Source organism: Rutidosis leptorrhynchoides, chromosome 8, assembly GCF_046630445.1.
Source record: "Rutidosis leptorrhynchoides isolate AG116_Rl617_1_P2 chromosome 8, CSIRO_AGI_Rlap_v1, whole genome shotgun sequence".
Lineage (NCBI taxonomy): Eukaryota > Viridiplantae > Streptophyta > Magnoliopsida > Asterales > Asteraceae > Rutidosis > Rutidosis leptorrhynchoides.
In genome coordinates, this window is record NC_092340.1 from 350,815,989 (window position 1) to 350,828,981 (window position 12,993).

Genomic DNA, 12,993 nt, shown 5'->3' on the forward strand with positions numbered 1-12,993 from the left:
ATTCTTTCTTCAATCTGGTTCACTAGTTTGTGAGCCATTCTACATGCCTGTTGTATGGAGGCGGGCTCGTGTGAACTTATATCTTCTTGGATTCTTTCCGGTAATCCTTTCACAAACGCGTCGATCTTCTCTTCCTCATCTTCGAATGCTCCCGGACACAATAGGCACAATTCTGTGAATCGTCTTTCGTACGTGGTAATATTAAATCCTTGGGTTCGTAACCCTCTAAGTTCTGTCTTGAGCTTATTGACCTCGGTTCTGGGACGGTACTTCTCGTTCATCAAGTGCTTGAATGCTGACCACGGTAGTGCGTACGCATCATCTTGTCCCACTTGCTCTAGATAGGTATTCCACCATGTTAACGCAGAACCTGTGAAGGTATGCGTAGCGTACTTCACTTTGTCCTCTTCAGTACACTTACTTATGGCAAACACCGATTCGACCTTCTCGGTCCACCGTTTCAATCCGATCGGTCCTTCGGTTCCATCAAATTCCAAAGGTTTGCAGGCAGTGAATTCTTTGTAGGTGCATCCTACACGATTTCCTGTACTGCCAGATCCAAGGTTATTGTTGGTATGTAGCGCAGCCTGTACTGCGGCTATGTTTGAAGCTAGAAAAGTACGGAATTCCTCTTCATTCATATTCACGGTGTGTCGAGTAGTCGGTGCCATTTCCTTCAAAATAGTCAAATGGAACAAGTTAATTATACAGAATATTAAGAGTAGTTAATAGTATTTCGTAGCATAATATGAACTCATTTATAAAAGCTTTTTCTTCATATTAGCGTTTTATAAGTTTAAATTCGGGTAGTACCTACCCCTTAAGTTCATACTTAGTAGCTAATATACAATTCAACTACTACAATTCTATATGAAAAACTGATTGTAATAATATTTCGCGTTCAAACTTTTATACAATATTTTACAAACTTACAAACCGCTTATTTTACATAAAGCATGAAATATAGCACACAATAACTTTGATACAAGATAGTTGTGAAGATAATTCTAGCTAGTACACAAGTCGTTCAGCAAAGGCAATAAAGACACGTAATTCATACGTCCAGAAACAAGTCATGCATTCTGGTTTTACTAAGACTACTTCCCATCCTTGGTCTTGTGGAACATAACCGTTATGGCCGTTGATAAGACAGCGTGTTGTAACGTCGTCAAAGGGACGAGGGTTACGTAATGACCAACAGTCTCGTAATAACCTAAAAACCTCATTTCTTACCCCAATTACCGACTCCGTCACTTGTGGGAACGTTTTGTTTAATAGTTGTAGCCCGATGTTCTTGTTCTCACTTTGGTGAGAAGCGAACATTACTAACCCGTAAGCATAACATGCTTCTTTATGTTGCATGTTAGCCGCTTTTTCTAAATCACGAAGTCCTATATTCGGATATACTGAGTCAAAATAATTTCTTAACCCGTTGCGTAAAATAGCATTTGGGTTCCCCGCAATATATGCGTCAAAGTAAACACATCGTAACTTATGGATTTCCCAATGTGATATCCCCCATCTTTCGAACGAAAGCCTTTTATAAACCAAGGCATTCTTGGAACGTTCTTCGAATGTCTTACAAACTGATCTCGCCTTAAATAGTTGTGCCGAGGAATTCTGACCGACTCTAGACAAGATTTCATCAATCATGTCTCCGGGTAGGTCTCTTAAAATATTGGGTTGTCTATCCATTTTGTGTTTTTATACTGTAAAATAGACAAGAGTTAGATTCATAAAAAAAATACTTATTAATACAAGCAATTTTTACATATATCATAAAGCATAAGCACACTATATTACATATATTACACCACACGAATACAACTATCTTATTCCGACTCGCTCGTTTCTTCTTGTTCGGTTTTGGTTCGTTTTGCCAAGTTTCTAGGGATATATGATGTTCCCCTAATACGAGCCGTCATTGTCCACATTGGTTTAGAAAAACCTGGTGGTTTAGAGGTTCCCGGGTCATTGTTACAACTTAAGGACTTCGGGGGTTGACGATACATATAAAGTTCATCGGGGTTGGAATTAGATTTCTATATTTTTATGCCCTTTCCCTTATTATTTTCTTTTGCCTTTTTAAATTCAGTTGGGGTAATTTCTATAACATCATCGGAATTCTCGTCGGAATCCGATTCATCGGAGAATTGGTAATCCTCCCAATACTTTGCTTCCTTGGCGGAAACACCATTGACCATAATTAACCTTGGTCGGTTGATTGAGGATTCTCTTTTACTTAACCGTTTTATTATTTCCCCCACCGGTTCTATTTCTTCTTCCGGTTCCGATTCTTCTTCCGGTTCCGATTCTTCTTCCGGTTCCGACTCTTCTTCCGGTTCCTCTTCGGGAACTTGTGAATCAGTCCACGAATTATTCCAATTTATATTTGACTCTTCATTATTATTAGGTGAGTCAATGGGACTTGTTCTAGAGGTAGACATCTATCACATAATATCAAACACATTAAGAGATTAATATATCACATAATATTCATATGTTAAAAATATATAGTTTCCAACAAAAATGTTAAGCAATCATTTTTAAAGAAAACACGGTCGAAGTCCAGACTGACTAATGCATCCTAACAAACTCGATAAGACACACTAATGCAAATTTTCTGGTTCTCTAAGACCAACGCTCGGATACCAACTGAAATGTCCCGTTCTTATTGATTAAAAACGTTCCATATTAATTGATTTCGTTGCGAGGTTTTGACCTCTATATGAGACGTTTTTCAAAGACTGCATTCATTTTTAAAACAAACCATAACCTTTATTTCATAAATAAAGGTTAAAAAAAACTTTACGTAGATTATCAAATAATGATAATCTAAAATATCCTGTTTACACACGACCATTACATAATGGTTTACAATACAAATATGTTACATCGAAATCAGTTTCTTGAATGCAGTTTTTACACAATATCATACAAACATGGACTCCAAATCTTGTCCTTATTTTAGTATGCAACAACGGAAGCTCTTAGTATTCACCTGAGAATAAACATGCTTTAAACGTCAACAAAAATGTTGGTGAGTTATAGGTTTAACCTATATATATCAAATCGTAACAATAGACCACAAGATTTCATATTTCAATACACATCCCATACATAGAGATAAAAATCATTCATATGGTGAACACCTGGTAACCGACATTAACAAGATGCATATATATAAGAATATCCCCATCATTCCGGGACACCCTTCGGATATGATATAAATTTCGAAGTACTAAAGCATCCGGTACTTTGGATGGGGTTTGTTAGGCCCAATAGATCTATCTTTAGGATTCGCGTCAATTAGGGTGTCTGTTCCCTAATTCTTAGATTACCAGACTTAATAAAAAGGGGCATATTCGATTTCGATAATTCAACCATAGAATGTAGTTTCACGTACTTGTGTCTATTTTGTAAATCATTTATAAAACCTGCATGTATTCTCATCCCAAAAATATTAGATTTTAAAAGTGGGACTATAACTCACTTTCACAGATTTTTACTTCGTCGGGTAGTAAGACTTGGCCACTGGTTGATTCACGAACCTATAACAATATATACATATATATCAAAGTATGTTTAAAATATATTTACAACACTTTTAATATATTTTGATGTTTTAAGTTTATTAAGTCAGCTGTCCTCGTTAGTAACCTACAACTAGTTGTCCACAGTTAGATGTACAGAAATAAATCGATAAATATTATCTTGAATCAATCCACGACCCAGTGTATACGTATCTCAGTATTGATCACAACTCAAACTATATATATTTTGGAATCAACCTCAACCCTGTATAGCTAACTCCAACATTCACATATAGAGTGTCTATGGTTGTTCTGAAATATATATAGATGTGTCGACATGATAGGTCAAAACATTGTATACGTGTCTATGGTATCTCAAGATTACATAATATACAATACAAGTTGATTAAGTTATGGTTGGAATAGATTTGTTACCAATTTTCACGTAGCTAAAATGAGAAAAATTATCCAATCTTGTTTTACCCATAACTTCTTCATTTTAAATCCGTTTTGAGTGAATCAAATTGCTATGGTTTCATATTGAACTATATTTTATGAATCTAAACAGAAAAGTATAGGTTTATAGTCGTAAAAATAAGTTACAAGTCATTTTTGTAAAGGTAGTCATTTCAGTCGAAAGAACGACGTCTAGATGACCATTTTAGAAAACATACTTCCACTTTGAGTTTAACCATAATTTTTGGATATAGTTTCATGTTCATAATAAAAATCATTTTCTCAGAATAACAAATTTTAAATCAAAGTTTATCATAGTTTTTAATTAACTAACCCAAAACAGCCCGCGGTGTTACTACGACGGCGTAAATCCGGTTTTACGGTATTTTTCGTGTTTTCAGGTTTTAAATCATTAAGTTAGCATATCATATAGATATAGAACATGTGTGTAGTTAATTTTAAAAGTCAAGTTAGAAGGATTAACTTTTGTTTGCGAACAAGTTTAGAATTAACTAAACTATGTTCTAGTGATTACGAGTTTAAACCTTCGAATAAGATAGTTTTATATATATGAATTGAATGATTTTATGAACATCATTACTACCTCAAGTTTAGTAGGTAAACCTACTGGAAGTGACAAGAAATGATCTAGCTTCAAAGGATCTTGGATGGCTTGAAAGTTCTTGAAGTAGGATCATGACACAAAAACAAGTTCAAGTAAGATTTTTACTCGAATTAAGATAGTTTATAGTTATAGAAATTGAATCAAAGTTTGAATATGAATATTACCTTGAATAAGAAAGATAAAATACTGTATATAACAAAGGTTTCTTGATCTTAGATGATTACTTGGAATGGATTAGAAAGCTTGGAAGTAAATTAGTAAACTTGAAGGGATTTTTGAAGTGTTCTTGAAGTGTTCTTCCTATGATGATTATAGCTTGATTCTTGAAGTGATTTTTGATGAAGATGATGATTAAATACTGGAAAAATACGTTCATAATAGTGTGTGTGTGTGTTGAGAGAGAATTAGAAAGAGAATTGGAAGTGAAATGGAGTGAATGATGAGTGGTAATTGGTGAGTGGTGAGTGGGGTTAAAAGGAGTTCTAGTTAGTTGACTAGCTCATGGTAGAAGTTAAAATTGATTAGTCATACATGACATAATCAAGAGTGGAATCCCATGCTAGTTCCTATTGGTATATACTCATAGTAAGTACGTTTTGAAGCTGTGTATAATACGGGTAAGAATACGACTAGAATTCTTGATGAAAGAAAAGAATGGAAAAGTAACTGTAACCATTTTTGTTAAGTATGAGTGTTTTGATATATGTCTTGAAGTCTTCCAAAAGTATTTTAATACATCTAAATACACTACATGTATATACATTTTAACTGAGTCGTTAAGTCATCGTTAGTCGTTACATGTAAGTGTTGTTTTGAAACCTTTAAGTTAACGATCTCAATTAATGTTGTTAACCCATTGTTTATTATATCTAATGAGATGTTAAATTATTATATTATCATGATATTATGATATATTAATATATCTTAATATGATATATATACATTTAAATGTCGTTACAACGATAATCGTTACATATATGTCTCGTTTCGAAATCCTTAAGTTAGTAGTCTTGTTTATATGTATATAACTCATTGTTAATATACTTATGGAGATACTTACTTATCATAATCTCATGTTAACCATATGTATATCCATATATATATCGTCATGTCGTTTTTACAAGTTTTAACGTTCGTGAATCGCCGGTCAACTTGGGTGGTCAATTGTCTATATGAAACATATTTCAATTAATCAAGTCTTAACAAGTTTGATTTCTTAACATGTTGGAAATATTTAATCATGTAAATATCAATCTCAATTAATATATATAAACATGGAAAAGTTCGGGTCACTACAGTACCTACCCGTTAAATAAATTTCGTCCCGAAATTTTAAGCTGTTGAAGGTGTTGACGAATCTTCTGGAAATAGATGCGGGTATTTCTTCTTCATCCGATCTTCACGCTCCCAGGTGAACTCGGGTCCTCTACGAGCATTCCATCGAACCTTAACAATTGGGTTGTCAATAGTTAATCGTAGCATATTAATAATATGAACCAATTATTATAAAAGCCTTTTCTTCTTATTAGCATTTTATAATTATTTCTAGGGTATTACCTACCCGTTAAGTTCATACATAATAGCTAGTACAAGGAATTAACTACTAAAATCCTAATAATATTCCACTATGAAAAATTATAGCGAGTTACTACGTTATTATGTAATAATAATAATAAGAAGTAGTAATAATACAAATAATCATTCCATGCATTTATTAATAATAAACCAAAATAATACAATACCACACAATACCGATATTTTACATATGCTTATTCTACATAACAAGATAGAGTAGCACACATAAGCAATAGAATAGCGCATGGAAGATTTATGGTTGCGAGGTCGTTTATTCAGAACTATCAGAAACTTCTTCCCATTTGGTTCTCTCTTCCAATTGTTTGTGTGCACATGGTCCGACAGACATTCTAGCAGTGTATTTAATTTTTGGTTGGGGTTTTGAGGTGCCCGGTGCCTCAGTGGGTTTACTATGGTAAGGGTGGTGACGAACCGAATGGTCCTGTTCCTTTTTAATAATTAAGGACTTTTTATTATTGTGGTTGTTTTTATTATCTATAGCAAGTTGGAATTTCTCCTTAGTGACTTCTTTTATTTCATTAGCGAAATCCTCCTCCTCACTGATCTCGTCTGATGACGAACTATCTGAGTCATGTGTAGGAGAATATGATGACGAACTGTCTGCATCATGTGTACGAGAATATGTACCGGTGGTCATGAACCGAAATCTGCCAGGCGTAATATTCACAACCCGCCCGTCGGCGGTGTATCTGGCCCAATGTCCATGTTCGTTTAGAAATGGACGATCCTCATTTACTCCAGGGATCATGGGTCCATGCCAACGATACTGTGGCTCCGGAAAACTAGAGCTGGGTGGAGCTGGAACCTCCTCTGGGTTTACCGGGAATTAAGATTCCCCGGCTAACACAATTTCTTCTTTAATAGGTATTGGAACGCCCTTTTCAGTTGTAGATAGAATAGATTCAGTGTCCGATTCCGAGTCGTACAAAATGATAGGATTAGAAGAAGTCATCTATCACATAATTGAAACAACAATTACGTTAGCATATAAATATATCACATATAATGTTTTTGATAAAATGATAAGCAAAAATCGGTAAAAACAGATATGGTCATAGTCCAGACTCACTAATGCATCCTAACAATAATTAGTTAAACACATTAATGCAAATTCTGGTTCCCTATAACCTCAAGCTCGGATACCAACTGTAACGACCCGTCAAAATCGCTATTGACGCGGCACGTTAATCATTGATTCCACAGTGAGGTTTTAACCTCTATATGATACGTTTTGATAAAATATTGCATTCATTAAAATAAGTGACTTTCTAAACATAGAAAGTTATAAACATGTGGGCGAGTGCTTAGGTATAAGCAAAACCCCAAAATACATAAGTCTTTAATTTACAGGTTGACATCACAGTCCAATTATTTATTACACAACGCGGTTTTATTTAGAATGCAATAAACTTTATACAAAGCATGAGAGACTCCATGCAGGCAACAAGCACATCACAGCGGAAGCAGTCTAAGGACCTGAGAATAAAACATGCTAAAAAGGTCAACACGAATGTTGGTGAGTTATAGGTTTAATTGCTCGAGTCATAAATATATATAAAAATAGACCACAAGATTTCATCAAAAGTTTATCAATAGATTCTACGTAACAGAGCATCCTGGTAACTAAACTTAACGCTATAGTGATAATTACCCCATTCGTTTTAATACACGTAAACCAACGTGTCTTAAACTCAAATAACATACGCCCGTTAAAAGGCTAGCGCTCTAGCTCGGACGGGGATGTCAAGCCCTATGGATCCATATACAATTATTCGCACCCACCAGTCCATATCCTATGTACTGGCAGCTACTAGTTACCAAAGCTAAGGGATTTTCAGTTTAACTCAGTGTAGAATTTAGTATGTACTTATGTCTTATTGCGTTTAAAATAAATTGCATGTATTCTCAGCCCAAAAATATTTAAAGTATTTAAAAAGGGATCTATAACTCACTGTTCAATATTGAGACTCAATATTGTAGGCAAATTGCGTAGACGTAATGATGGTAGACGACTGTATGGTTGGCCTTGGATTCAAGAACAATACCCCGAACAATACCCAATATTCTTAGCTTAAAGCGGTTTGAAACCCGAATTAAAAACACCCGCGTATATACCTTATTATTATTAAACTTAAATTATAAATTATAATTTATAAATATAATTGATCGATTACAGAGAAGAATGATTATGAATATATTCGTCGAGCAAACTGGTGTATTTATAATACTTTTCCATTTACTGTAGCTCATGCGATCGCATGAGTTTTCAGTGTTTTTGCCATGCGATCGCATGGCCGCCTTATCCGTTTTTGTTTGCTAGTTCGTCGACATCAAATAGTGTTTACTGTAGCAAAATAGTGTTTATTGTAGCAAATAGTGTGTTACTGTACTGTAGCAAATAGTGTTTTACTGTAGCGAAGTCATTTTCATTGTAGCACTGTAGCAAATAGTGTTTTACTGTAGGAAAGTCGTTTTTACTTGTACATATATATATATATATATATATATATATATATATATATATATATATATATATATATATATATATATATACACATATAATTGTTCATGAATCGTCGAGAGTAGTCAAAGGTAATTGTATATATGAAACAGTTTTAAAATTTTGAGACTCAATCTAACAGACTTTGTTTAACGTGTCAAAATAAAAAATTATATAGAGAATTGGTTTAAATAAGTCGAAATTTTTCGGGTCATCACAACGTACATCAAACAGCCAATCACCTGAGAATACTCAAGTTGTGATACAGCTTCACCTTGATTAGGCATAAGCTTCTCACTTGGATCAACAGGGGTACTCACAGGAGTACATTCAAAGCAATTGAACTTTTTCAACACCTTCTCAACATAATGAGATTGACAAATCGAAATTCCTTTGCTTTCACGTTTGATCCTAATGCCAAGGATAACGTCAGCCTCCCCCATATCTTTCATGGAGAATTTTGATGACAAAAATTCTTTTGTTAAATCAACCTGACTTTGGTTAGTCCCAAAGATTAACATGTCATCAACATATAGATAAATTATAACTCCTTTACCAGAATCATCAAATTTGCTATATACATTTATCTGCTTGGTTTAATTTAAAACCACTAGATAAAACCACTTCATCAAATTTCTGATGCCATTGCTTAGGTGCTTGTTTCAAACCATATAAGGACTTCACAAGTTTGCACACCTTGCCTTCATTACCTGGCATGACAAAGCCATGAGGTTGGTTCATATAAACCTCCTCATCCAATTCACCATTCAAGAATGCTGTCTTCACATCCATCTGGTGAATAACCAGATTGTGAATTGTAGCCAAAGCAATCAACAGTCTAATGGTAGTGATACGTGCCACGGGAGCATAAGTATCAAAATAGTCAATTCCAGACTTTTGTCTAAAGCCTTGAATGACTAACCTTGCCTTGAACTTTTCAATAGTTCCATCTACCTTCATCTTCTTTTTGAAGATCCATTTGCAACCCAAAGGTTTGCAACCAGGAGGTAGATCAGCTAACACCCAAGTGTTATTGCCCATGATAGAATCCATCTCATCATTAATTGCCTCTTTCCAGAATGCAACATCCTGAGACCTCATTGCTTCATCATATGTTTTAGGATCATCATCAACATTGAAATAATACGAATATTGGGTAGAAACATCATCCCTAGAACCTTCAATTAAGTATAACTGAAAATCAGGTCCAAATGATTTAGGTTTCCTTTTTCTTTTGCTTTTTCGAATCTCAAGTGACTGATCAACAGCCTTTTCAGAGACTTCATCATTACAATCCTTATTGATTCCATTGTTACTTGGAATCATATCCTTTGGTCTAGGTATAGATGAAAATCGATTTTCATCAAAGATTGCATCCCTTGATTCAATCACAGAATTAATTGAGACAAACTCATTAGGCTCTATAACATAGAACCTATACGCCTTGGAATGTTCAACATATCCAATAAATATGCAATCTATACCTCTTTCACCCAAACTTTTCTTCTTGGGATCAGGCAGTCTTACAACAGCCCTATAACCCCATACCCGAAGATAGTTCAAGTTAGGTTTTCTTTTATTCCAAAGTTCATAAGGTGTAATCTTGTTCCTTTTGTTAGGAACTCTATTAAGCAAATAACAAGCTGTTAATATAGCTTCTCTCCAAAATCCCTTACTTAAACCCGAATAGGATAACATGGAATTAACCATCTCTTTGAGGACCCTATTCTTCCTCTCAGATATACCATTTTGTTGTGGAGTATAAGGAGCTGTGGTCTCATGGATAATACCAACGGATTGGAAATACAATTGGACAATGTATTCACCTCCCCTATCCGTTCTAAGTCTTTTAATCAATGCCTTTTGTTGTAATTCTACTTCAGTTTTAAATATTTTAAATTTATCTAATGCTTCATTCTTAGTATGTAACAAATAAACATAGCAAAACCTAGAAGCATCATCAATAAAAGTCACAAAATATTTCTTGTTCCCTAAAGTAGGAGTTGCATGCAAATCACATAAATCACTATGTATTAATTTCAAAATCTCAGTATCATGATGTATATTTTGAAAAGGTTTCTTAGTGATCTTTGTTAACATACACGTTTTACACTTTTCATTGTTCATATCAAAGGCCGGTATTAATCCATCTTTAGACATATCTTGCATTCTTTTAAAGTGTACATGTCCTAGTCTAGCATGCCAAAGAATAGAATTATTTATGCTAGTAGTAGACATACAAACAATATCAACACTTACATGTTCAATGTTTAGTTTAAACATTTTATTACTCAAATAACCAAATCCAACAAATAAACCATTTTTAGATAGAACAAACTTGTCAAATTCAATAACTTGCTTGTAACCACAATTATTCAACATACTACTTGAAACCAAATTTTTCCTAATTTGTGGTACATGCAAAACATTAAACAAAGAAACAATCTTTCCAGAACTAAAACTTAAATCCACACGACCACGTCCATGAATAGAGGCTGTTGACTCATTTCCCATATGAAGAATTGATCCATCAGTCACCGACTCGTAAGTCTTGAACCAACATCTATCCTTACATACATGAATAGTAGCTCCAGAGTCAACCCATCACGCAACATCATCATCCTGCACAAAACAAATTTCAGATATATGCGAAACATAATAATTCTCAATTGAATTATTAAATATATTCTGACCTTTCGGGGCTTGTTTGTTCTAACCATTGCCCGAACCATTTGTGCTAGATCCCTTAGCATTGTTAGTGCCAAAAATAACCTTGCAATCCCTCTTTAAGTGTCCAGATTTACCACACTTCCAACAAGTCAATTTAGACTTCTTATTAGGATCAACTTTGTTATTACCTTGATGTTTACGTTTTCCCTTTTTGTCATTATTACTAGTGAACTTTTTATGTTCCACCATATTGACAACAGACGTACCAGCAACTTCGTTGCTCTTTGGCTTGTCATTATCCTGCAACCTGAGGGATTCCTCAATACGCAGATGACTACCCAACTCAACAAGAGTTAACTCCTCCTTCTTATGTTTCAAAGAATGTTTAAATTCTTTCCAAGATGGAGGTAGTTTATCAATTATGCTTGAGACTTGAATAGACTCATCCATGTTCATCTTATGTTGTGTGAATTGACCAAGTATACGAATGAGCTCATTGTATTGTTCCAAGACCGGTCTAGAATCGACCATCTTGTAATTATTAAAATTACTCACAAGGAACTTTTTACTAGAAGCATCATCAGACATATACTTGGTTTCTAAACAGTCTCATAGTTCTTTAGCAGATTCAACATTTAGGTAAATATCAAAAAGGGAATCAGCCATTCCATTGAGGATTAAACCTCTAGCGATGTAGTCGTCGTTCTCCCACTTGAACCTTTTCTGAATTTGTTCTACAGTGGCATCATCACCATGATCTTCAGGAATTGGTGTGCTGAGTACGTACACCACACTCATGCTGCTCAGAAAGAAGTACATCTTCTTTTGCCATCTCCTAAAATCAATTCCCTCAAACTTATCAAGTTTAGAGAAATTCGCCGTCATGTGTTTCATCGTAGCCACCATCGATTATAACAAATAATTACTTTCGATTGTTGGAGGTTTTATTGAAATTTCGTGAAGGGTAAAATAATCGATAGCCGGATAAATCACTGAATCGTGGTATCACTTTCCGAAAGTAATTATTCGACCCTTATTGCCTGGGTTACACGAATATCACTTTGGGATAAGACAGAGATTAGTTCTTGTTATTGGCAGTAAACAAGAACTCTTTTGCATAAGAGTATTAAGGTGTTTTTGTATCTATTTTTTCTTATGAATGATAGTCCTTATTTATAGGCACCCAAAAACAAGTATTATTCCACGATGGAGATGTTTCACTAACTAATTTCCTTTTCAAATCTAAAACAAGTCATTTTCATAAAGTTGTTTGTTTTATTTCCAACAACCAAATCAAGGAAATAGATTAAATCCTTTTCATAAAGTTGTTTGTTTTATTTCCAACAACCAAATCAAGGAAATCGATTAAATTCTTTTCATAAAGTTGTTTGTTTTATTTCCACGATGGAGATGTTTCACCTAGTGCAGGAATAATACTTCCGTAATCACTCAAATTTGTGATAATGGAAAACCACTTTCGGGTCCGGGTAATCTATCACTTAATGGGTGTACACTCCGTACCTCCTAACCCATTTACAAGTGTAGATTAAATCCCTCAATTACACTAAATTTCCAACATAAAGTGTAAACTACATCATCATGTCAAGAACTTA